Source organism: Tursiops truncatus, chromosome 20, assembly GCF_011762595.2.
Source record: "Tursiops truncatus isolate mTurTru1 chromosome 20, mTurTru1.mat.Y, whole genome shotgun sequence".
Lineage (NCBI taxonomy): Eukaryota > Metazoa > Chordata > Mammalia > Artiodactyla > Delphinidae > Tursiops > Tursiops truncatus.
The window spans coordinates 26423476-26449910 of NC_047053.1; the positions used below are offsets into that span (position 1 = coordinate 26423476).

Consider the following 26435-nt stretch of genomic DNA (forward strand, 5'->3'; position numbering starts at 1 on the left):
TCTCTCAAAATTTCTTGGCCTCCTTCTCTGTGTGCATGGTACCCAAAGTCACATGCCCAGAGTAAACACTCTCAGTGACTCAAAGTTATTGCATCATCAGGGGCTTCCCCGGTGGCGCAGTGGTTGGGAGTCCACCTGCCAATGCAGGGGACACAGGTTCGTGCCCTGGTCCGGGAAGATCCCACATGCCACGGAGCGGCTGGGCCCGTGAGCCATGGCCGCTGAGCCTGCGCGTCCGGAGCCTGTGCTCCGCAACGGGAGAGGCCACAACGTTGAGAGGCCCGCGTACCGCCAAAAAAAAAAAAAAAAGTTATTGCATCATGACAGTCCCCAAGCATCGGTCTTCAGGGCCCAGCAGCCTAAATGCAAAATGGAATTACTTAGCTCTGAGAGGCCTTCTCAAGAGAAAGCTGAATGAGTGAGTGATGCTACCGCTCATTTTTATGTTTTCTGGATTATTATACCTGAAATTAGATGCCCAGTCATTTCATAAATCCAGGCAACACACATGCAGCCATCAGGGAAGGGCTGAACGTCACTGGATCCAGAGACCCTAAGTAGAAGGGTTAGATCTGCGGTTCTAACAAGAGCACTGACAGGGAGTGGAGAGCAGGCTTCCTCGGAGTCCCAGCTTGGCCCTCTGAAGCTTGTCTCAACTCACCTCTCAGTAAAAGAGACAATTTAAGCCACTACTTTGCTTTGCGGAAGGTTTTATTTAGTAAAGGATCAGTCACATGGCCAACTTTTTGTTCCATCAAAACCTCAGTGTACTTCCTATAGTCTTAGTAATTCAGATTTTTCTAATTTCAATGTGTTTTTCAAAAAAGGCTTTCAATAATATTGAGTATTTGAATTATCAAACATTTGCTGGCTGCTTACTTGTCTGTAGTCTTTTGAGATTTGCTAGGAATAGCTCCTAAAAACACTGTTTGTGTTTTAATTTCTAGTATTCAGTGGTCCTTTCTTTTTTTGCCATCTGCAAATTTAACTGTATAATAGTCATCAAAAAGCAAAAGAAAGTAACCGTTAAATAATGTGAGAAATGTTGCCCACCTTCTTGCCCAAGGATCCTTTTCCAGTCACAAGAGTCACTGGGGCCCAAAGCTGCCTGTTCCTCAGGTCTTTCACTTTATCCACTTTAATGGCTCTCACGGAGTGAAGGTCTCACCGGGTAGAGAGCAATTCTAGTATTTAAAGATTCTTTTAAAACATCATGGCACCTGAACCCGAAAGAACCCTTTACTTGGTGCTCAACAGTGATCTTTCCTGCCACGCTAGATGTTTGGATTTATTAAAAGATGGTTCCATAGTGCGTTATGGGTAATTTAATGCATTTTCACTGGTAATTTTGACAATTGGCAATTTTTACCTTACACGTCAACTTAAAACCTAAATCCCACATGGTCTGTGACTCTAGTTTGATTCTTAAATTTTGTCTGTAACATTTTTAAGCTGATAGCAAACACTTATAGTAACACTATTTTATCTGTAGACAAGAGAGATGATTTTATTTACAATGTTTTAAAGGAGGACACTATCAAAAGAAATGCAATTCTCTAAGGAAACTGGAGAATCTTACCTTTATTCTGAAATTTCAACACAGACTTGTAGGAGCTGTGCTAGTAATTGGTTTTTATAGTTTTGCTACAGCACTAAGTCATATTTTATGGATTCTTTTATAGGAGAGCTGTGTTGCAATTATTAAAAGAGAAGACAGGCAGCATCAACCTACTAAAAGGTCAGAGAGAAAAAAGCAGATGGGTCTCTTCCCCTGAATCAGGTTAAAATGGTCCTGCCTGTCAAGATAGCATTGCTATGAAGAATATTCACCCCAAAAGAGGCATCTGTAATCAGTGTTGCTCCTTTCTCTTTCCCACACCACCAACATCACCACCACCTCTAATCAGATGAGGGAGAAAATCGGTAGTAGTTGAAAGGTGATTCCAAACTGCATTGGAAATATAACTTGGGATATAGGCTACCCAGACAGGCGTCCACTTCCTACCTCATTCATGGCATCATGGGCAGAGGCTTCAGTGAGGACTGAACTGAGAGACCTTTTATCTGCTCTGTCTTTAAGAAACAAACCTCAAAGAGACCAAGTCCCTACAGAGACATAATAAGATCAGCCAGTCCCTGATCCATCTCTGCAGTTCCAGTTAATGGCTGCAGCTCAAGTTACAAAGTTGCCCAGCTATGTTTGTTGGACCCATTTGGTTTCCAACCTTTTCTCATTATTTTCTTTACAAACTCTTTTTGTATTTTTCCCCTTGTGGGACTCATGCTTTGAAGAATTTGGCGTATTAAACAAAGAGTTAATTAATAATAAATGTTACAATTTTTATGAACCAAAATGGGAAATTGCCACTGATTTTGCTGACGTGTTCAACGTTACCACGTGAGTTATTATAATCCCTTAAAGAAACAAAGAAACTTTGCATTTTCAGTTTGACTTTTTAGAAATGTAGGCAGTTTTCTATTGACACATACATCACTAAAATGCTAAAGTCTAATAATACATGAAGGTCAAAGGGTAGTTATACTCATTATAAGGGAGCATCTACTCAGAGACCTTAAGAAAGTTATAAAGTCCCTACTTACTTCTTGCTTTTTAGACACAAGCTTCAAGCATCAATTACTCATCCCACAGTACTGTTTAATTTTTTTCACTTGAGAACACACAGTTAACCACCTTGAGTCAATAGAACCAGGGTAAAAGATCTATCGCTTTCTGTAGGTAGAACAGTTGCCTTCTTAAGTCTATCCTTACCACTAGAATCATATCTATCACTTTTCCATTTTCCATTCATGTTTATAAAAGAATAAGAGAGAATACATAAACTACTCAGATAATCGGAAAATAAATGCTGCTTTGCAGTCAGTGATGGCATTGCTGCTAAAACTGGTTGGCAAGCAGCACCCTGTAAAGGAAACTTGACATGGCTGTTTGGTAAGGTGCAAGTCTGAATTTGGTAGAGGAAAGGAGATTTCGGGATTTTAATATATAATATACAAGAATTCAGGTCATTTGAAAGTTAAACTTATAAAAGTTGAGAACCATAGGTATTGGAAGTAAGACACGGCTTTCCCACTTGTATTTCATACCTTAGACTAACAACCCTAGATTAAAAAAAACACAAAAACCTTTGAAGTAAATATTTCAGCTTATATACTAGCTACATAATATCAATTATTACCATTTATTGAGTTTTGATTATGTGCCATACAGTAAACTGGGCGTTTTATACACGTGTTTTTTTCCTGATTACCTGACAATCTTATTAATAACACTGCAAAATGAGATTGTGCTAGCATTTTACTGAAGAAACTGAAGGTCAGCTATGAAGCATTCTGCCCAAGATCACATGTACCTACAAAATGGCAGTCCTGGAATTAAAATCAAGTTATCTGACTTTAAAAATCATGTTCCCTCTTCCTCACTTAATTGTCCTCTTCTTAAGATTGCTTATTAAGACTGAATAGAATTGTTATATCCTCCTGCTTTTGAACATGGCCTTGGTATGTTTTCTCTAAAGCTACATTCTAGAAAACTTCTTAGAGAGTGGATAGCAGGGTCCTGTTTGTTGCCTTTATCAAGAGTATAAAAAGCAGTATTCTGTTCTGACTACTGTCAATTCTGAAGAATTGGACAGAACAGGGCCCACCAACAGGACTTGTCTAAATGCCTTTGGATGTGACATGTTATGTCAGGAGAAAGTGATGTAATGTACCCAGTAGGCAGCAATCAGGAGAACCTCAGAAAGGGCAATTTAAGAGGCAACATTGCTGAAGGCCTGGCCTTTACGTCCCTCATCTCCTTAGCTCCTCCCCACACAGCCCCTGCAGAAGGCATCACGATCATCATCCCACAGATAGTCCCAGAGAAGTTGACAGGGTCATTCACTGGGTATTTGAACCCAGGTCTGTTTACCTTCAAAGGCTCACCCCCTGATGCAGAGCACAAGGTGCCCTGGTGCACAACACCTATGACAGATGCATGTCCCTACTACCAAACATCTATTGTCATAAGTTCTCCAAGATCTGCTCAGCCACCCATTCATCGGTGTACAGCAACAGCCATTGTTTCCATTTATTGTTCACCTCTCTGTGCCAGCTACTTAACTATGTTCCTTATATAAGTTATGTCTGGAGAAAAACAATGTTTGTTGAATGAATGTAAAATTTAACCTGTCATTCAATAATCAGAACAATATTATTCTTAAGGCTTAGGTTACTATTTTCATGTAGGTGGAAGACAGAGATTTATCGAGACCATACAGTGAAAACAATCAGGAAGCTGGAATCCAGGCATCTATCAGGCCCCAAAGACCATGCTTTTACCCTGAAAGACCCTACCTGAAGGTTATCACAGGTAGAGTGTCTTTAATTTTAGGTTCTGAGAATTAGACTCAATTACATTTGGCATGGAAATCTATGTAATACTTGTCTGGCTCTTCCCCAGAAGCAGAGCCTGAGGCAAGGATAAAAGTACATGTGGTTTATTAGGAGGTGATCACAGGAAATATGGGTAAGAGAGAGGAAATGGGGCATAGAAGGGAAAGCTAAAAGGTGCATTATCAAGCAAGTTAATATGTGGACAGTTGTAACTTGATCTCACTGGGATACTAGGACAAGGGAGACAGGGATGAGGAGCACACTGCCATCAGGAACAGCACGGAATGGAGCTGAAAACTCCTTAGTCATGGCCAGTCTAGCCAGAACAACTCCAGTATCATTAGGCAAGTAAGTCTCACCTGTAGCTAAGATCAACTTAACCTTTGAGATTTTCACAAGAAAAGGTTGTTGAAAGACGTAAGAATAGATTTGATGAATGGCCAGAATTTTCATGTTCATGCACAGAAAGTCTCAACATTGTAAAAATGTAAGTGATCTCCTAATCTGTAAATGAAAAAGAAATTCAATCAGAATACCAACAGGTTTATTAACAGAACTTTACAGATTGATTCTAAACTTCATATGGAAGAACAAAAGTGCTAGCATAGCCAAGACAATTCTGAAAAGTGACAAAGGTTGGACAAATTTGTCATGAACAGATAGCTAGACTTATAAAGTTGCAGTCATTCAGATAGTAAATACTGTCACAGGGTTAGACAAATAAATATTGCACTAGGATAGAGATCCCAAAAATGGTAAGTAAAGGAGGAGGTTGGGAGACTTCGGTGGGGAAGATGGACTATTCAGTAAGGGCTGTGGGTCTGTTGGCTTTTCATGGGGAGATAAATTAGAATAGGGGTTTCGCTCTTTTCCATATGAAAAGCCAATAGTCCCACAGCACTTACTGAGATTTAATCACTGGGGCAGCTTCCAGTGCTTCTGGATTTTTCTGCTGTACCATTGTTGGCATTTTTTTCCATGGGAAAAAAAAAGCTTCTGTGAAATAGTTTTACTATATGTATTTATTACAGTGGTTGAAACAAGGGTTAGGATATTGGACATCCCCTCAACAACCTCCTCTCTCCCCCAGTACCTCCATAGGCATAGAAGGTCTGTTTTCTCATAAAAAATGGAGCAGAAAGGACAACGTAACCTAAGGATCCTCCATCCTCTTTTTCCTTTGAAATTTTAAGGTTCAAAAAACTCAGTTTTACTCTTGGTTTAGAATCCAGGCTGTGATCTACAGGCCCTCTGCTATATTTTGCCTGCTTCAAAATGCAAGGCAAATAAGTCTCATCTTACATGTGAACTACAATCCATTGAAAGAGTAGTTCAAATGCTCTTGAAGCCAAGTCCCAACTCATGAAAAAGAATGTCAGAGTTGGTTAGTAATGTCTGCCTTGAGCACGATATGGGAAAGTGACAGTACGTTGGCCAAGAATTTATCATTCTTTAATTTGACATGTTTCTATCCAGAAATATAAACATAATTTTATGTCATTAATCTAAGGAGCTTGATATTATTATTCAAATAAATCAATACCAATTTCTGCCCAAAGAGTATTTTTTCATAAAGCATCTGGTTGGAATATGCCACACAGATCGGATCTATACGTCACGTTACAGCTCTTCTAGAAGGAAAGGGGAAAGCGTACCCTCAAGAGTTAAGTTATTTGGCTTCAGCAAACCAACAGTTGATTAGAAAATATGATATGCAGCCCAGGGTTTCCCTTCTATATACAATATACAATTATGTATGATCATGTATCTAAAATGGTAGAGGCATCATCAATAATCACTTGACACTTTATTACTTTTAAACAATTTGAACAATTTTTCCCGTGCAGGAAAGTTGGAAGGCAAGCTAAACCTGACACATCATTTTATTTGTTGAAAGTATTTATATTTCACCTCTTTTCAAAAAAAAAAAAACTGGAGTCACTTACAACAAGAGCCATATACAATCTTGTCAATAAAAAAAAAAGATAGTCTTGTTAATGAAAAATGATTGGTTATTTTTCTCCAAATAAAGCCAAACTGTGTTTACTCAATATTTTTAATTGGTCTCCTTTGATATGGGAGCTTTGCATAGCTTTGCAGTGGTGTAAAATAATGTTTCAACTGTAATTTATAAGAGGTGCTCCTAAAAGCACTATCTGTGACTCAGGGAATAAAGTAATAAATGAAATCTTACGAAAGAATAGGTAGGTGATTTTTTTTTAATGAAGTCTATGTTTCTAGGGTAGTTTTCATTCTAGTTAAGCCAGCATTTGACTTAGTTGCATTTATATTAGCACAGACTTTTGTTTGCAATTAGTAGAGAGTATATCTCTTGCTGCCCAAAAGGTTTTCTCTCTGATGTCCAAATTTTCAGATTAGGCAACCATCTCACAACTGCACAGTTTTCATTTTCACTTATTGTTCTGATGCTAAGGACCACCCACTTAACCTCATCTCATTTGTTATAACTCCCACTCCAGACGAAGCGTGAAGGCTAACATGGAAATGCATGTTCTATCAGGAGAATTAAAGGAAAAAAAAGCAAAAATACTCCTAACTTCTGTAGGAAGAGATCTTGTGAGTCCATAGAAAAGTTTCCTGGTATATGAGCATTAAGAATCTAAAAGTAGAAAAATAAAGCAAGGGGTGAGGAGAGCTTCTAACATGAATGCCAAGACCTCCTATTCAGATGCTGGATTTGAGTTACAAATCTGTCTCTAAATCAGTGGTTTATATCTTTTTTGTATTGAGTTATGGGTCCCTCGATGTGAAGCATTCCCTCAGAAACAAACAAACAACAAAGAACCATTTATCAAAAAGTTACCAATAAAAATAACAGGTTTTTTAACACCATAAAGTTTTCCTAACAATTTAATTTTTAATTGTAATAACACAAATAGATAGATGTTTAAATGCTAATTAGGAAAAATAACTGGAAATATTTTTTTCAGAAGTATATCATAAATCTTTAGAACTAGTTCCCTACTTCTGGGGTTGGGGAGTGAGAGGGTCAATGTACCACGAAGTTATAAGGGGACTAGGAATCCGTATCCACATCAAGAATTATTTATCTACTGAATAACTCTTGTACGAATGTAGCAATCTTTATGTATATAGGTGCTATTTTAGTAAATGAAATAAAAATCACTCAAAAAGAAAATAATCCAAAACTTGAGAAGCCTTTGGAGAATATATCCATTCATTCATCCCTCCATTTATTTACTCAACAAATAATTAAATGTTTACCAATGCACCCTGGGATATTGAGAATGAATTTCAGGAATTTCCATTAGATCATAAACTCCTTGAGGGAAGGTACCAAGTTGGCTCAAGGCAATTAGCTGTCAGGTATTTCATTGTGAATTTTATGCTCTGCATGGCTCCCAAGCTGGCTTCCATCTGTCATTCAGCACCTTTCTGGATTGATGATATATGCTTAGAGAATGTGAATTCCTTTATACATCCAGGGTTGTCACCACTGAGAGGGACTTTTATTTCATATATTTCCACTTCTTCACCTACAGATAGAGAAACAGAAGGCCTGTTTCTCTAAAGGCCTGGCTTCTCTAAAGTTACACAACTCACCAGTGATGGAACCAAGGCTGGAACTCTTGTTATTATGTTCTTTTCACTAAAGAAAAAATTAGGACAGTAAATTTGCAAAATATTTATTTAAATGCATGCCTAGGCCAATTGCATTTATTTTTTTGCTTGTTTACTTTCCTTCCACTTCTTGAAAGGTTTTATTTTTTTTTAATTTGAAATACATACAGTGTTAATAAGATAAAAATAACAACTAAGGGAATCTGGAGAAAGAGGAGGTGAGAAAAATTAAGCGAAGTGAGAGGTTACTTTAGTAGATGAAACGCACCCAATAAGCTTCCACACAGTTACTAAAAATGGGTCACCAATGAATGCTGTACTTCCTAGCAGCCAAGGAAGGAAGGAAACAAAATTCATTGTAGGTATCCGATAAAAACAACCAAAAATGGTTCTGAAGAACCTAGGGGCAGGGCAGGAATAAAGACGCAGATGTAGAGAATGAACTTGAGGACACGGGGAGGGGGAAGGGTAAGCTGGGACGAAGTGAGAGAGTGGCATGGACTTATATATACTACCAAATGTAAAATAGATAGCTAGTGAGAAGCAGCCGCATAGCACAGGGAGGTCAGCTCAGTTCTTTGTGACCACCTAGAGGGGCGGGATAGGGAGGGTGGGAGGCAGAGGCAAGAGGGAGGAGATTTGGGGATATACGTATATGTATAGCTGATTCATTTTGTTATAAAGCAGAAACTAACACATCATTGTAAAGCAATTATACTCCAATAAAGATGTTAAAAAAAAACAAACTAAAATCTGAAAAGGCTACATACTCTGTTATTCCAACTATATGACATTCTGAAAAAGGCAAAAATACAGAAACAGTCAAAGGATCAAAAGTTGTCAGGAGTTGGGGAGGGGAAAAGGAATGAATAGTTGAAAAAGGAATGAATAATTGGGGAGGGGAAAAGAGGATGTTTAGGGCAATGAAATACTCTGTATGAGATTATAGTGATGGATATACGTGACTGTACGTTTGTCCAAACCCATAGAATATGCAACACCAAGAATGAACCCTAATGTAAACCATGGACTTTGGGTGATTCTGATGTGTCAATGTAGGTTCACTGATGGTAACAAATGTACCCTTCTGGTGGAGGATGTTGGTAATGGGGGAGGCAATTCATGTAGGGGGGCAAGGAAGTGAATGGGAAATCTCTGTGCCTTCCTCTCAATTTTTCTATAAACCTAAAATTGCTCTTAAAAAAGTAAAGTCTTTATGGAAAAAAAACAAATCTCGATTCTCAGGAGAAATACAATGGCTCCTGGCCTTGAACCCTCAATTAAATTTCTCCTGTGGGTCCTCAGAAAATGCATTGCTGCTATGAATTCAATAGTAAATTTCAGCAGGCTGGTTCCTGAGCCATTATTCACAGAGGCCAGGGGGATTGCAATGCCCAGGAGAGAGAAAGCATCTGGACAAGAGGCCGGAACTCTGTGGTCCAGGCACACGGCTCACTGAGGGTCTGGCTTCATCCAGGAATGGCATTTAGACTACCTAGAGGAATAACAAACAATTCACCTTGATTGAGCCCTTGCCATGTGCCCAGACTGTTCTGAGCATTTACATGTTATCTTCACATCTTCTGGTCAGGCCCTAGTGAATATTGTTGCTTAAAACTGGGCAGGCCCTAGTGAATATTTTTGCTTAAATATTGTTGCTTAAGGACTGAGCAATGGAACTTTCAAGGTTATAAAGGTCATATATCCTGTCAAGAACTTGGAGAATACATATTCAGTATTGCTCTAATTTTTTCTAATGCTGAATCAGTAGTCTTCTATGAAAATCAAAACATTTCACCAGAACATGTACCAGAAAATGTTCAGAGGAATAAAGACAAATAAAATAATTCTTTAGCATATTAGGATCCCTGAACCTCTGTCTCGTCTCCACCAGGAGAGCAGGTAATTGGGAATTTATAGTATTTGAGGCACTCCAGTATATATGAGAGTGCAAGGTGTGAATGTTTTCGCTAGTTTTTTGTTTTTTTTGCAGTACACGGGCCTCTCACTGTTGTGGCCTCTCCCGTTGCGGAGCACAGGCTCCGGACGCGCAGGCTCAGCTGCCATGGCTCACGGGCCCAGCCGTTCCGTGGCATGTGGGATCTTGCTGGACCAGGGCACGAACCCGTGTCCCCTGCATCGGCAGGTGGACTCTCAACCACTGCACCACCAAGGAAGCCCCTGTTTTCGCTAGTTTTAAGATTATGGCTATGAGACCTTGTTACGTGGCCAACAGGAGACTGAGTGTCAAATTAGCAATTCCACTTTGGGGTATTCACCCGAATTAAAAAAACACTAATTCAAAAGGTTATATGTACCCCTACGTTCACTGCTACATTATTTACAATAGCCAAGATATGGAAGCAACCTAAACATCTAGTGATAGATGAATGGATAAAGATGTGGTATATATATATATATATATATATATATATATACAATGGAATATTACTCAGCCATAAAAAAAGAAATCTTGCCATTTGCAATAACATGGATGGATCTAGAGGGTATTACGCTAAGTGAAATAAGTCAGACAGACAAAGACAAGTACCGTATGATTTCACTTATATGTGGAATCTAAATTAAAAAACAAACAAAATGAAACAAAAACAGACTCACAGATGCAGAGAACAAACAGGTGGTTGCCAGAGGGAAGGGAGGTGGAGGGACGGGTGAAATTGGTAAAGGGGATTAAAAGGAACAAACCTCCAGTTATATGATAAGTAAGTCACAGCAATGTAATATACAGCATAAGGAATACGGTTGATCATATTGTAGTACTTTACAAGGGGACAGACGGTGACTATCGTGATAATCATTTCATAATGCATGCAAATGTCAAATCACTACGTAGCAGAGCTGAAACTAACATAATAGTGTACATCAACTACATTTCAATTAAAAAAACACAGTTAGTGTTTTTCTCAAATAACAGTTACAGCAAATCTGCTCTTACTACGTCGTCTGTGTGTACCGTTACGCACACAGGATGGTTAGTCGAGCCCGTAACCAGCTCACACTGCCTCTCCACAGCCAGAGCTTCCAGGTAATGCCTTTCCCATGCTCACATCTCCAGTATCTATTTTCCTCCGGACTGCATGCCGTCTGATGTCCCTAACACTCATGTGGGTCCTCATAAAGAAGACGACTCCTCCACAGCAGAGCTTCTCAGCATCCTCTGCACATCAGAATCACCAGAGGAGCTTTGAAAAAACCCAACACCCAGGCTGGACCCCAGCACGGGCATCTCAGAGCCTCTAGGGGTAGAACCCTCCCAAGACAAAGATGGATATAAAAAGAGGACACATCGGGGCTTCCCTGGTTGCACAGTGGTTAAGAATCCACCTGCCAATGCAGGGGAAGGTCCCACATGCTGCGGAACAACTAAGCCTGTGCGCCACAACTACTGAGCCTGTGCTCTATAGCCCGTGAGCCACAACTACCGAGCCCACGTGCCACAGCTACTGAAGCCCATGCACCTAGAGCCCGTGCTCCACAACAAGAGAAGCCACCGTGATGAGAAGCTTGCGCACCGCAATGAAGAGTAGTCCCCGCTCCACCGCAGCTAGAGAAAGCCCGCGCACAGCAACAAAGACCCAACAGAGCCAAAAATAAATAAAACTAATTAAATTAATTTTAAAAAAAAGAGGACACAGAACTCAAGTCCCAGGTCCCTGGCATCCCGGAAGTGGGGAGAAGAGATGGTGAGGAAAGAGACCAATCAAAGGGCTGGAGCCTGTGGCAGAAAGGAATCAACCCTGTGGCTCTGGCTGCAAATGTAAAGCAACTCCCAGACACAAAGGACCCTGCTCCTTCCCCACTTGCTGTGCATCCTGCCTCCTGACACCAGACCAGTCCTGCCTCTAATCCATGAGCACTAAGGCTTAAATGACTAGAGTCCCAGAGGGCCAGTGAGAGGAAGAATGAATAGTGAAAGGCCATGAACAGGAAGGAATGAGGATGGGGGAGAAAGGCAGCAGGGGAAGTAAGCCCTGGGTTCTAGGCTACCCTTGACCATGGCCATTTGATTCAGTGATTCTCTTTTGTGCCAGCCCTGCATTGATGGTGTTCTGGTGGAGACATCTGGTCACAACTGGTGGTTACGTTTGCACAATCCTTGAGCTTGGAACTGTAGAATATACTGGAAAGAGCACGGGTGCCTTTGGGTACAGAGAGGGTGGAGGAGGTGGGAAATAAGTCCAGCTGTTTTTCAGGCTTCCTGCTTTTGAGTCACAGCACAGCTCCAAATGCCTGGAATGTAGGATTTAGCTCTCTCTGCCAATTCAATCCACCAAGTACAGACATTTGCCCCAGAAGAGGACACTCACTACTTTAAGGTCCCTTTAAGCTCAGGCGGTGTGGAAGGGGATACTCCTTGTGAGAAACACACTTGTAAAAAGAAAAGTGCATTTCCATCCTTTCCTTGGTACCCCCAGAGAAGTCCAAATTAATTGTATAAATTTAGAAGTGGCTAATTTTTAATGGAAATTTAATCTGTATGTTACCCCAGTGAGAACGTAGCCTGTTTACAAAGCAAGAAGGTCAGTGTGGTAACTGTAACCCAATCATGCTTTGTAAATGGTCAACTTTTCCCTGGACTATTGTATATCACACAGCTTTTACACAAGCTTGTTAAATTTTAGATATTCAAGACAATCGAGTCTAAAACGTTTGAGTGCCTTGGTTACATTTTATCGTTACTGGTTAAGCCTTCATATTCAAATAACAGGAATTTATATAAGAACTGCAAACTTACTGTGGAGAAGAATTAGTAGATAATGACTCTGCCTAAAGAAAGAATGTGTCATGAGCTAAGACCTACCCAAAGAGTGGCTGTTTCCATTCTGAATCCCTTCATTGTCCAGCAGTGTAAACCACCAGTGCTAGCCTTAGTCTGAGAACAGCCTGCTAGGAGTTAGAAAAGATTAATGAAAACATTTTCAAAAACTCAAGTCAAGCCATTTTACTGGGGAGTAGAGAAGTGTTGATTTTAATCCATTATCTGTGAGCTTGGAAGGAAATCATTATTTGCAAACTACAAAATAAGAAAGATGTGATATTTCTCTTAGTCTCTCAAAATTTGAGTATTTTCCTCTTGGCAGACACAAGCCTTCCCTCCTCTAGTTCTCTCACCTTATGAAAGGAAGCTGGAATTCATCAGGTTTGTTTTTTCATTATTTGAGGCTGAAAACTTGGAGTAAAGAGTGGGGGGGGGGTGTCATATTTTGAAGGTTTAAGGATGGTAGGCAGAAAATGAGGCCAGCTTCCCTTGACTGCTACCTGTCTAGTTTTCTTAAAAGATCGTTTTAGGTCACTTGTAATAAGCAATTAATATAAACATTCAACGTATTTAAAAATAATCTGTAACACATATTAGTGACCAACTATGAACCAGACACACTATATATTGTATTTTAAAACTTTAATAACAAACCTACAGAGTGGTTACTTTTATCCCTATTTTACAAAATTAAGCTCAGAGACATAATTACCTGCCTAAGGCTACACACCTACAAAGTGATAAATATGGAATTCAACCCTAATTCTAGCTCTTTTGCCCAACAGCAGTATCTTCCAAGATTATCAACAGTCACTGAAGTGAGTTAAGTCAGAAAGGGCCTTTGTAATTATTTGTTTATTCATTTATTCATTCATTCATTCATTCAAGTTAGGTCTGGATTACCTAACTGCATACTGAGCAATGCCATAAGCTTTGAGATCAAGTCCTAGGTCTGTCACTTGCTATCTTGGTGGCCTGGTCAACTCATCTAACCTTGTGTTCCTGATTTATGAATAGGAAATTGTGTTGGCACCAACTTCAAAGGGTTACTAGTAGATTAAATTAAATGATATCTTAAAGCCTTGGTTTGGTACTGGAAATAGTAAGCTCTCCCTTAGCTTTGTGTTGATGGTGGTGGTGAGAAGGAAGAGGATGCAGTGGTCCTGGGGGTAGAGATGTCATTTCTCTACTAGGAAAAGCTGGTACTTGAATCCTGGAGCCGATAAGGACCTTTGAGATTCATCTGTTCGTTTGCCCTTGGTTGTAGATGGAGCTGTAAACAACAGGGCCGCATTAATGCCACGTGCTACACGCCTGATTTCATTCAATGGCCCTCAAACATTAACAGTCTCTCTCTTGCTCATGACTCTGGAAGAAGAGGGTCAATCCCACAGGCTCCGGGCCTGCAGACACCCCAGTGACACAGTGGGGAACATTTTCCAACAGTGTGTAAAACCCTCCCCTTGGACTCTCAGCTTCTTTCCCAGAATGATGTGCTCTTCAGTTTACTCAGAGTCACCGACCCTCCAGGCCACAGCAAATGAGGACAAATCCCCTATTCAGGGGATTCCCTCCCCCAGCCTTCATCCAGATGTTTGGCACCATGGAAACAGGCATAGCCACGGTTTCCTTTGGAAAATTTAAGAAATTAATATTAAAGGATGTGTCGCCCTGGATCTAGAAAACAGGTCGCCATCGGTTTTCTCCAGCAGCATTTGAAGCTCCAGGAGGGGGTTTTGGAACCAAAGGGGAAACGTGCACTGGTTAGCTTACCTGTCTTGCCTCCCAGCACCCCTGCCTTCCAAGAGCTCTTGTCAGCCTCTTGCCCTGTCCTTATTCAAATGCTACCCTGGAAACCTTGCTACCTAAGATAAACAAAAATCTGGAACTAACCCCAGCTTCTGTAGCAGACTGATAATGTTGTTACTAAAAGTCTCTGCTGGAAGTGTGGCATTTTAGCCAGAATAAGAAGTGTGGAGTAAAGGTTTACAGATTTAACCCTTCCTTGCCTCCACGTTCACTTGCACATGATGATTTTATTAAAATGATACAGTGTTTTTATTTGCCATGAAATCCCCATCTCACAGTTCTAATGGGATTCAGATGTCTTTACCTGATAGGTGAACTTTTAGGAACTTTCATGACCCACAGTGCAAACTAGAAATCATAATGCCCTACTATGGCTTAAAAATTATATTTGAAAGATAACACTAAGCTATAGATGTGAAAATAGTAACAACATTAATAAATGATGGCTGTAATGCTTTTTTTTCCCCTCTAAATAGTCTCCATTTTGCTTTCACATTCAGTGCCACAGGATGTGAGAGTTTTGTTCACAGTTCCATGTCAGGAAGGTGCTGACCCCATCCATGTGCTTTCTGTTGCAGAGCTGGGTGTGCACAGATCCTGCCCATCGCTGGGCAGGATTTGGAATAAAGAGTGGGTAGAGAAAGGGCTTTAGAACATATGCAAATTATTCAGTTCACTGCAGCTACCCTGGTCTCTTTATTCATAAAATTCCTTTGCCCTGATGAAACCCCCAAATTATTAGTGATATAGAGTGACTGTACAGAGGAGTAGAAAGAATGTCAGCCATGATTTCTTGAGTGTCTAATACATCTAGACATCATTGCGTGGAGTGGCTTATGTAATCTTCACAACAGCTCGGTAGTTTAGGTACTATTATTATGCCTATTTTTGAGGGAAAGAAGATGTAGCAAGGTTAAGTAACAGGCCTAAAATCACCAACCACTGAGTGGGGAAGTCAGTGGTCAAACACACTTCACAAGTCCTCATTTTTAACCACTGTGTCGCAATTCTACTTCAGGAGTCAAAGCTTCTATGTCCTAGTTTTGTTACTAACTCTTGGACTTCTGTTTCCGCTTCTGTAAAATGAAACGGTTGGAGTAGGTAAGTGTTCCCAGTATAATTTATACCATGAGATTCAGGGGAGGAAGACAAAAAGGGTTTAGAAAGAGAGTAAAGTCCATTGGCATACATTGTCATAGAGGAGAGAGAACAAGGGGACGGTAACAGTTTGCCCCTCTAGTTTGTCAGTGAGCTTGATGACACAGGTTCAATGACCTTCACTAGTCTTCAACTAGGACTAAAGAAGACTATATCCCGTGTGTTTCCCATTAATGTTCATGGAAACACATAAACCGTTTCACGTTGATTCTCTCCTCTTTCTCAGCATGCAATTCCATTTTCAGTCCCCTCTTACCAGGTATATTTAGCATCCAAAGGATCTGTTATCACACGCAGGCACACACACTCCGTTCAAATTACTTAAAGGAAGTAACTTACTCACGGATGCAATTTGGCTCATTACGTGCAATTATGATCACGCATCTGCCATTCAAGCAGAGCGCTGCCCTGGGTTTCATGTGAGGATAGCCAAAAATAGGTTTATCGAAACCACGGTGGCTTAAAAATTGTCATACCAGGTTGAAACTTTGGGACAGTCAACTTTCCCAGTGTGACTTCCTGTTTTGCAGAAAAGGGCTTGATGAAATAATAATAAAAGAGGCTCGTACTCATTTCTGTTTACCAAGTGGCTGCTCCAAACAACACTTTAATGATTTAAGTGTAAATGAATCAGAAGCATATGGATTAGATCTCCCTTCAAATGCACACGGATTTTTAAATGAGGGAGAGTGGAATGAAGAATTTCCCCAAGTTTAGTGCTCCTTGGAAATGGCTTTTCTAATGTTATTAAAAATTGGTGCTGCGGGGGTGGTGGCTCACTTTGAACTACATTTGGCAAACAGGGCTGAGGCGGGGAAAAGCTTCCTAACATCTTTAAAAGGGTACCAGCCTTCTCCTTGGGCATCGACTAATTCATCCAAACCAGCATTCTTGATGAGTTAAGTGTAAATGAATCAGTAACATACGGATTGCATTTGAAATACACGTGGGATTAAAAAGTGAGGGAAAAAAGCACTTGGTAAAGTATGCCTGGGGTTTTGCCAAACCCATAATGCTTAAAAAAAAAAAAAAAAAAAGGTTTGAAACAATTGATAAATTCCTCCCAGGCCCTGCCATTCTCTCCAGGCGGAATGGATGCACGGCTGTTTGTGTGACTATTCCAGGCCCCTCCCTCTTAAACAACACTGAGGAACAGCCAGGGCCCAGCCTCACCTGCCTGGTGCCCAGGTTGCTCCCTAATTTTAAGCTTCCATCTTAAAGCGGATCACTTCCTGAGTGAGAGAGAAAGCTAACATACTCATAACCCTCTTGTGAGAGTAAGCAAATATAGTACATTTGGCTATTCAGCCATTTGTGTTCCTAGATAAACATAAGAGGCAACCGAACAGAGATTGGACTCTGTCCCTGATTGGGATCTGATCTTGTGTTTACTTTTCAGTTTCCTCACTTGGCATCCGAATAAAAAAAGGGGTGATTTGGTGCTCCGTAGCTCACACGGAGCCACCCTAGACAAGTGGCCCCTCACTTTTCACCTCCATGGACCTTGTTATCTTCCTTTCCTCTCTGAGTCCATATTTTTGAAGGATATACACCAGATGCAATTATTGAAAAACAATTTCCTCATTTTGTTATTAATCAGAAATTGCCACTGTAAGAGAACCAACATAAACACATTGAGTTGATAGGGTCTGAGTTAAAAAGGTTTAGCTCTCCTTCTCAGTCTGAACCCAGTTAGTTCTATGACTCCAGTGGGTGTCTCTGACATATTGGGTATATCTCTGAGAAGCCCGTCTCTTCCCGCATGGGTCCCCAAAGGGCCAAAATCCTAGGGACTGAATCATTAGCCTAACAGGTTTGACAGGCATTTTAAGGTAGAGAGATTTCCAGAACAGCTCCAATGGAATTCTGTAGATAAGCCCGCTCAAGCACCCTGATATCCTTCCCAAATACAGGGCAGGTCCAAAGACTCGGTAGCTCTGAGAATCATCTCAGAGAAGAGGGCCGGAGAGGCCACTCTCCCCAACACAGAGCTCCTGATTCCTCAGAGCCTCTCCCCTTCCCTCTGGGGCATCCTGCTTCTCGTTTGGAGCCCGAAGCCATCTGGCCAGCTCCATTCAGGACCTCTGCAGAGACTTCAATGGTTTCAATCCGTCCGCAGCCACCCAAACCCCTATTTTATTTTCAAGAAAATTAAGAGTGTGTCGTCAGGGCTCATTAGAGGGCTTAAAGGAAAACTGACTTTATTATTTCCCTGCTCTGTTTTGGGGGGTGGGGTGGGGGAGTGGACTGAGTGGGAGGGAGTGATTATGTGAAGAGCTATGTAAAAATTCAAAAGTTCATCTTGTCACGTCAGAACTTTGCCAAACATATTCCTGCGTGCTTTTAGTGGAGTAGGTGGGAAGGCAGCTCCTTTCTAACGTTTGAAAAGAAGCGTGCTCTCTGAATTGCTGCGACAGACACAGCTCTGGCAAATGCCTCAAGAGACCCATCATCTTGAGACAGCTGTGGAAACAGTTTGACATTAATGAAAATGTGCAAATGAGATAATAAACTAGGATGGAAGAACCATTTCAAAACAACCTGTGACCCTTTTTCTTTTCTTCCTGCCGCACCCACTCACGGAACACGGATGTTCAGAGAAATGTGCCACAGTAGGCTTCACGGTGATGGAAAAAGGAGAGTGTCCGTCCCCTTTTGCCTGATGTCCTTTCCGGTGTCAAGCACTGGAGTTAAGGTGCTATTGTCACACTAGGCTGCTCTTTGAAATGAATTACGTCTGTGGCTCAAATGACTGAACCTCAGCAGAAGGAGAGTCCCGGGAGCACGCATATATGCTTAATTTTATTTCAGGAAAGCAATCAGACCAGGGGCACTTAGGCCTTGCAGTGGGGCCCACTCAGAAACAAGACGGACAAGTTCACAGGCCATTGCCCAGGAGCCTCCGAAGGGCTGACATAAGATCGATTGGCCATCCTGGGCCATTTAGCAAACAGTTTACATAGGCAGCCTGGGTCCTGGATTTAAACTAAATGAAAACTATCGGGAGAATTCCCTATAAAGTGGACTTGATCTATATTAGGGAACAGGCTAATTATAGGGATTGGCATATATGGAATCAAAGCGAAACACTATATGGGACTAGAGAGTGGTGGTCTTTTATACCAGGGTGGTCTGAAACCGGGGTTTAATGTATGTACAATATACAAACATTTTTGACAGACCATTAACACCTATAATCTTGTAAATATTTGCAATTTTCTAGATCATAAATATAGCTGCATAAGCAGTTCTTTCAGAACATCATTTATACACCATTAAAGGTTAATTTACAAGTTAGTACCTTATAGAAAGAAGATATGCAGGCTTTATGCTAACTTTCTGTAAAGGGAGACTGGTGTCTCCAAAAGCAATTTGTAGCTCTCCTGTGGGTCTGACTGGGGGCCTATTCAAAGCACTATTTGAATTCTTTTCATCAGCTCATGTTCACAGCAAACTTAATCTTCTGTTTGGGGGAAAAAAGAAACAGAGGGGAGAGAAAGATCTGAGGTCTTCAGGCTGTACTTCCAAGCATCCAACTGTTTATTTGAACAGTCTCTCTTGACACCATTCTCATTTGTCATTGTCCCTCTGATACCTGCTGTTGTACCTTAGCCTCCAGCCCAAAGGGCTTCCAACAGTTCTCAACTTAAAGACCCCTCAGAGGGACCAACCAACAGTGAAAGTCTGACCTCTGAGGCTACCATCATGTGACATTACATTTTGTGAAAGATCAAAAGGGCGTGGATAAGAGGAGGGAAAGTGTTTGTGGGGGGCTCTTTTCTCCCTCCAGTCGGGCAATACTGGAGTCTCACTGAAGATAGTGATAGGAACCCAGGTTCCTATGGGAGCTGTCCACAGATTAGGGTGACGGGAAGACACTGGGGCTCACTGGGAAAAGAGCATCTGCTCTGTGAGAGGGTTGGTAAAAGTGGGTCAAATCCGTGAGGAGGAAGCCACAGAGTGAGGTCAAGGGACCACATCGGATTTGTGCTGTCTGTAAAGAAGCCGAACTGTGAAACTTATTCAGTATGTGGAACCTCTTTTCCTCTGCAGAAGGATTCCATCAATATCATTGCCCTTTTCCTGAAATATGAACAGCTACCTGCCTGCCTGGCCCTGGCATTTTTCATGCATCGTCTGCCTCTTAGACCTCCTGCATGGAGAGACCTTCCTGGTGTTCAGGAGCTCGTTAGGACATCGGAAGGAAATTTCAAAAAGTTTGCAGTCTACATACACACGCCTCCCTTCTCTTTCTGTTGATCTGGGGAAATTTCCCAAGTGTAACCAATCTCCCCTGTGCTCTTCTGTCCCCTCAAAGTCAGCCCAGATCTCAGGACAGCGAAACAGCTCTCTCCACACTTGCAGTCCGTCCAAGTCATGTGGCAAATACAATACTGAACTGGGAGTCCAGAGGTGGGTTTTGTTTGTTTGTTTTTTGGCCACGCTGTGCAGCATATGGGATCTTAGTTCTCCCCAGACAGGGATCGAACCCACGCCCCCTGCACTGGAAGAGCAGAGTCTTAACCACTGGACTGCCAGGGAAGTCCCCAGAGGTTTAGATTCTAACCTTGGCCTTGCCACTATCTGATCTTAGAGAAATGACAGTCTTCTGGCCTTCAGTTTTCTCATTTGTAAGTGACTCATCCATGACTCACAGTCTATCTTACATATTTCCTCTGGTTTGGAATCCAAAAAAACCTATTAATACTCTCCTCTCCCCTCTACAAAGCCTTCGTAGGGGGGAGTAAACAGCATTATCCTCTCCAAGCTCTCCCCCTACCCCTCTGGCCCCATCCTCACATCCTTTCTAGCATTTTCCTACAGGAGCCCATCTAAATCACAGCCACTGAGCAGCTTCCGCTGCTTCTTTCTCTGCCCACGTTTCCCTGTTTGTGCTGGTTTCATATTATTAAAAATAAATAAACAAATGTTGATAGAGCTAGAGCTCATAGGTTTTGTGGGAATTAAAGATTCCCTGAAATTCTGAGAAGAAACCCAATATTTGAGCAAATGGTGCAATGTTTAATAAAATTAGAGTTTAGGGATTTGGGGAGCCTGAATAGGACCATCACAACCTGGAGGCCAAGTGTTGGACAAAGTGACCAAAGGGTACAGTATTTGATGGGAGGGACATACGAAAATGGCCGTTGTAACTGTTAGGATGGTCAAGTTACTAGCTTTTCCCTGAAACAACCAGAGTGTAGAACGTTTACAGTGAAATTTGGTTTTCTTGACATTTTTCAACTGTGCTTTGAGTCATTTGTAAATTACACTTAATCTGAGTGTTGGGGGTCTCTTCCATTTGGAAATACAATCAATCATTTTGAAACCTGGGTTGTATATTGTTCCTTCAATTTTTGATTTGGGGCTTCAGAGCTAGGCTTCATTGTACCAGCACTATCTTAGGCCATTTACTCTCTGAGAATTTTACCCACTTTTGACTCTAATTCTGTGGCCTCCAAGACACATCCTTGCTGAATCATCATGAGTCTGTACGCTGCTTCCACCTGAGCCCTTCTCTCTACCCTTCCTTCCCCTACTTTCAAAATGTTCCCACCCTATACACCTTTCACTCAGAACCCTATTCTCAGCTTTCTCCAGTAGCACTTCTCTAAGGTAATAACCTACTCTGTGCATATCGGTGATCTCCACCTGGTTAACTTAACTCCCCCTCTTGGGAGAGTCCCTGAGCTGTCTACTCCCCGTGTGACTTGAGATCACTAAGTAACGTGTCAGGCTACAAGACCTCAGTTCACTGCAGATATTCCCACGAAGGGCTGTGACTTCATACTAAGTCTTTGGTTTTTGTTATATGTTAATAGAGGAAACAGCCATACGAAGGACTTTTCTATGCCTTCTGTAAACTCTCTGTTGAAGACCATCTAATATGTTATTCAGTGTCTCCTATATAAGAAGCCATATGATCCACGATTTCTTAGGATTAAGTGTTAAAACGAAAAAGAATTCTTTGTCTCTCTCAAGTACCTATTTTACTTGCTTTTAGGAGGTAATTAGAGCCACAAAACTCAATTCGGGAAGGAGAGTCATCACAGTTTCCCCTCCTGTCTGCCGTGGTCACCAAGAGGTTCAGGGCCTAGTCTTTCCCTCTGTTGTCACCACTTCCCTTACCCTACTTTCTGAATGGGCCCCACACGCTTCCTCCCTCCTCCTCTTTTCCATACTCCATCCTTGGTCTCTTAGCCATTTGTTCCATTCTTCTCTCCTCTGCACCTCCAGTGGTTTGTGGAAAGAAGAGAGGATAAAATGTTACTTAGCTCCCACAGTATGTTACTTTGCAGGGGTCTTCCAGGAAAACAATGCCTTAATCCAAGACCCATCAAAGGATGTTCTTATGAGCGGCTCCTCCAGCCAAAGGAAAACAAAACAAAGAGTTCTCTGAACAAAAAAGGTAGGAAATATATGCTCCAGCTGCCTCTTGGAGATTCTCAAAGAATATTAGGAGAGTTAAAGCTAAAAAAGTCCTGAAGTAAAGAAAATAAATGTGTTTGAACACACAGTCCTTTTATATGTGGTATTCAGAAGAATATACTTTGAGAATGTCTGACTTAATCCAAATAGTGGATTCCAGTGTGGCTCTTTCAGGTACTGGGTCAGTATGAAATGGAGGGGTAGCCTTTCCTGCTCCCCAGATTGGACCAGAGGTAACTGCTCTCTCCTTCATGACTCATCACGCAACCCTAAATTATTCTCCAGATGCTAACGCCACTTAAATATTTCTGGCTTCCACAAATGATCTGCTTATCTTCATCAACTCACACAGCTTCCCCATCCAGTACTAACAGGTCTACAGAGCACCTTACCAATCATATTCAACTGTTTTTTGTTTTTTTCTTTTTTAAAAAACATCTTTATTGGAGCATAATTGCTTTACAATGGTTTGTTAGTTTCTGCTTTATAACAAAGTGAATCAGTTATACATATACATATGTTCCCAATCTCTTCCCTCTTGCATCTCCCTCCCTCCCACCTTCCCTATCCCACCCCTTTAGGTGGTCACAAACCACCTACCTGATATCCCTGTGCTATGTGGCTGCTTCCCACTAGCCATCTATTTTACGTTTGGTAGTGTATATATGTCCATGCCACTCTCTCACTTTGTCACAGCTTACCCTTTCCCCTCCCCATATCCTCAAATCCATGCTCTAGTAGGTCTGTGTCTTTATTCCCATCTTACCCTGAGGTATTTCGTGACCTTTTTTTTTCTTAGATTCCATATATGTGTTAGCATATGGTATTTGTTTTCTCTTTCTGACTTACTTCACTCTGTATCACATACTCTAGGTCCATCCACCTCACTACAAATAACTCAGTTTCGTTTCTTTTTATGGCTGAGTAATATTCCATTGTATATATGTGCCACATCTTCTTTAGCATTCATCTGTTGATGGCCACTTAGGTTGATTCCATGTCCTGGTTATTGTAAATAGAGCTGCAATGAACATTGCAGTACATGACTCTTTTTGAATTATGGTTTTCTCAGAGTATACGCCCAGTAGTGGGATTGCTGGGTCATATGGTAGCTCTATTTGTAGTTTTTTAAGGAACCTCCATACTGTTCTCCATAGTGGCTGTATCAATTTACATTCCCACCAACAGTGCAAGAGGGTTCCCTTTTCTCCACACCCTCTCCAGCATTTATTGTTTCTAGATTTTTTTGATGATGGCCATTCTGACTGGTGTGAGATGATATCTCATTGTAGTTTTGAATTGCATTTTTCTAATGATTAATGATGTTGAGCATTCTTTCACGTGTTTGTTGGCAATCTGTATATCTTCTTTGGAGAAATGTCTATTTAGGTCTTCTGCCCATTTTTGGATTGGATTGTTTGTATTTTTGATATTGAACTGCATAACCTGCTTGTAAATTTTGGAGATTAATCCTTTATCAGTTGCCTCATTTGCAAATATTTTCTTGCATTCTGAGGGTTGTCTTTTCGTTTTGTTTATACTTTCCTTTTCTGTGCAAAAGCTTTTAAGTTTCATTAGGTCCCATTTGTTTCTTTTTGTTTTTATTTCCATTTCTCTAGGAGGTGGGTCAAAAAGGATCTTGCTGTGATTTATGTCATAGAGTGTTCTGCCTATGTTTTCCTCTAAGAGTTTTATAGTGTCTGGCCTTACATTTAGGTCTTTAATCCATTTTGGGCTTATTTTTGTGTATGGTGTTACGGAGTGTTCTAATTTCATACTTTTACATGTAGCTGTCCAGTTTTCCCAGCACCACTTATTGAAGAGGTTGTCTTTTCTCCACTGTATATTCTTGCCTCCTTTATCAAAGATAAGGTGACCATATGTGCGTGGGTTTATCTCTGGGCTTTCTATCTTGTTCCATTGATCTATATATTTTTTTTCTGCCAGTACCATACTGTCTTGATTACTGTAGCTTTGTCGTATACTCTGAAGTCAGGGAGCCTGATTCCTCCAGCTCCGTTTTACTTTCTCAAGATTGCTTTGGCTATTCGGGGTGTTTTGTGTTTCCATACAAATTGTAAAATTTTTTGTTCTAGTTCTGTGAAAAATGCCATTGGTAGTTTGATAGAGATTGCATTGAATCTGTAGATTGCTTTGGGTAGTAGAGTTGTTTTCACAATGTTGATTCTTCCAATCCAAGGGCATGGTATATCTCTCCATCTGTTTGTATCATCTTTCATTTCTTTCATCAGTGTCTTATAATTTTCTGCATATAGGTCTTTTGTCTCCTTAGGTAGGTTTATTCCTAGGTATTTTATTCTTTTTATTGCAGTGGTAAACGGGAGTGTTTTCTTAATTTCACTTTCAGATTTTTCATCACTAGCGTATAGGAATGTTAGAGATTTCTGTGCATTAATTTTCTATCCTCCTACTTTATCAAATTCATTGATTAGCTCTAGTAGTTTTCTGGTAGCATCTTTAGGATTGTGGTAGCAGCTTTAGGATATGTATAGTATCATGTCATCTGCAAAGAGTGAGAGCTTTACTTCTTCTTTTCCTATTTGGATTCCTTTTATTTCTTTTCCTTCTCTGATTGCTGTGGCTAAAACTTCCAAAACTATGTTGAATAAGAGTGTGAGAGTGGGTAACCTTGTCTTCTTCCTGATCTTAGTGGAAATGGTTTCAGTTTTTCACCACTGAGGACGATGTTAGCTCTGGGTTTGTCATATATGGCCTTTATTATGTTCAGGGAAGTTCCCTCTATGCCTACTTTCTGGAGGGTTTTTATCATAAATCAGTGTTGAATTTTGTCAAAAGCTTTCTCTGCAGCTATTGAGATGATCATATGGTTTCTCTCCTTCAATTTGTTAATATGGTGTATCACGTTGATTGATTTGCATATATTGAAGAATCCTTGCATTCCTGGAATAAACCCCACTTGATCATGGTGTATGATCCTTTTAATGTGCTGTTGGATTCTGTTTGCTAGTATTTTGTTGAGGATTTTTGCATCTACGTTCATCAGTGATACTGGTCTGTAGTTTTCTTTCTTTGTGACATCCTTGTCTGGTTTTGGTATCAGGGTGATGGTGGCCTTGTAGAATGAGGTTGGGAGTGTTCCTCCCTCTTCTATATTCTCGAAGAGTTTGAGAAGGATAGGTGTTAGCTCTTCTCTCAATGTTTGATAGAATTCGCCTGTGAAGCCATCTGGTCCTGGGCTTTTGTTTGTTGGAAGATTTTTATTCACAGTTTCAATTACAGTGCTTGTAATTGGTCTGTTTATATTTTCTAGCTCTTCCTGGTTCAGTCTCAGAAGGTTGTGCAGTTCTAAGAATTTGTCCATTTTTTGCAGGTTATCCATTTTATTGGCATAGAGTTGCTTGTAGTAATATTTCATGATCCTTTGTATTTCTGCAGTGTCAGTTGTTACTTATCCTTTTTCATTTCTAATTCTATTGATTTGAGTCTTCTCCATTTTTTTCTTCATGAGTCTGGCTAATGGTTTATCAATTTTCTTTATTTTCTCAAAGAACCAGGTTTTAGTTTTATTGATCTTTACTATCGTTTCCTTCATTTCTTTTCCATTTATTTCTGATCTAATATTTATTATTTCTTTCCTTCTGCTAACTTTGGGCTTTATTTCTTCTTCTTTCTCAAGTTCTTTTAGGTATAAGGATAGGTTGTTTATTTGAGATGTTTCTTGTTTCTTAAGGTAGGATTGTATTGCTATAAACTTCCCACTTAAAACTGTTTTTGCTGCATCCCATAGGTTTTGGGTCACCGTGTTTTCATTGTCATTTGTTTCTGGTATTTTTTGATTTCCTCTTTGATTTCTTCAGTGATCTCTTGGCTATTAAGTAGTGTATTGTTTAGCCTCCATGTGTTTGTATTTTTTAAAGATGTTTTTCCTGTAATTGATATCTAGTCTCATAGTGTTGTGGTCGGAAAGATACTTGATATGATTTCAATTTTCTTAAATTTACCAAGGCTTGATTTGTGACCCAAGATATGATCTATTCCGGAGAATGTTCCAGGAGCACTTGAGAAGAATGTGTATTGTGTTGTTTTTGCATGGAATGTCCTATAAATATCAATTAAGTCAATCTTGTTTAATGTATCATTTAAAGATTGTGTTTCCTTATTTATTTTCATTTTTGGATGATCTGTCCATTGGTGAAGGGTTTTCAAGTCCCCTACTATGATTGTGTTACTGTCCATTTCCTCTTTTATGGCTGTTAGTATTTGCCTTATGTATTGAGAT

At 40.5% G+C, this 26435-nt stretch overlaps 1 long non-coding RNA gene across 1 annotated transcript in view; it reads right to left on the reverse strand.

Moving 5' to 3' along the window:
* Window positions 1-26435, reverse strand: part of LOC141277298 (uncharacterized) — a 145327-nt gene that overhangs the window by 12589 nt on the left and 106303 nt on the right. The gene's annotated exons all lie outside the window — the stretch shown is intronic.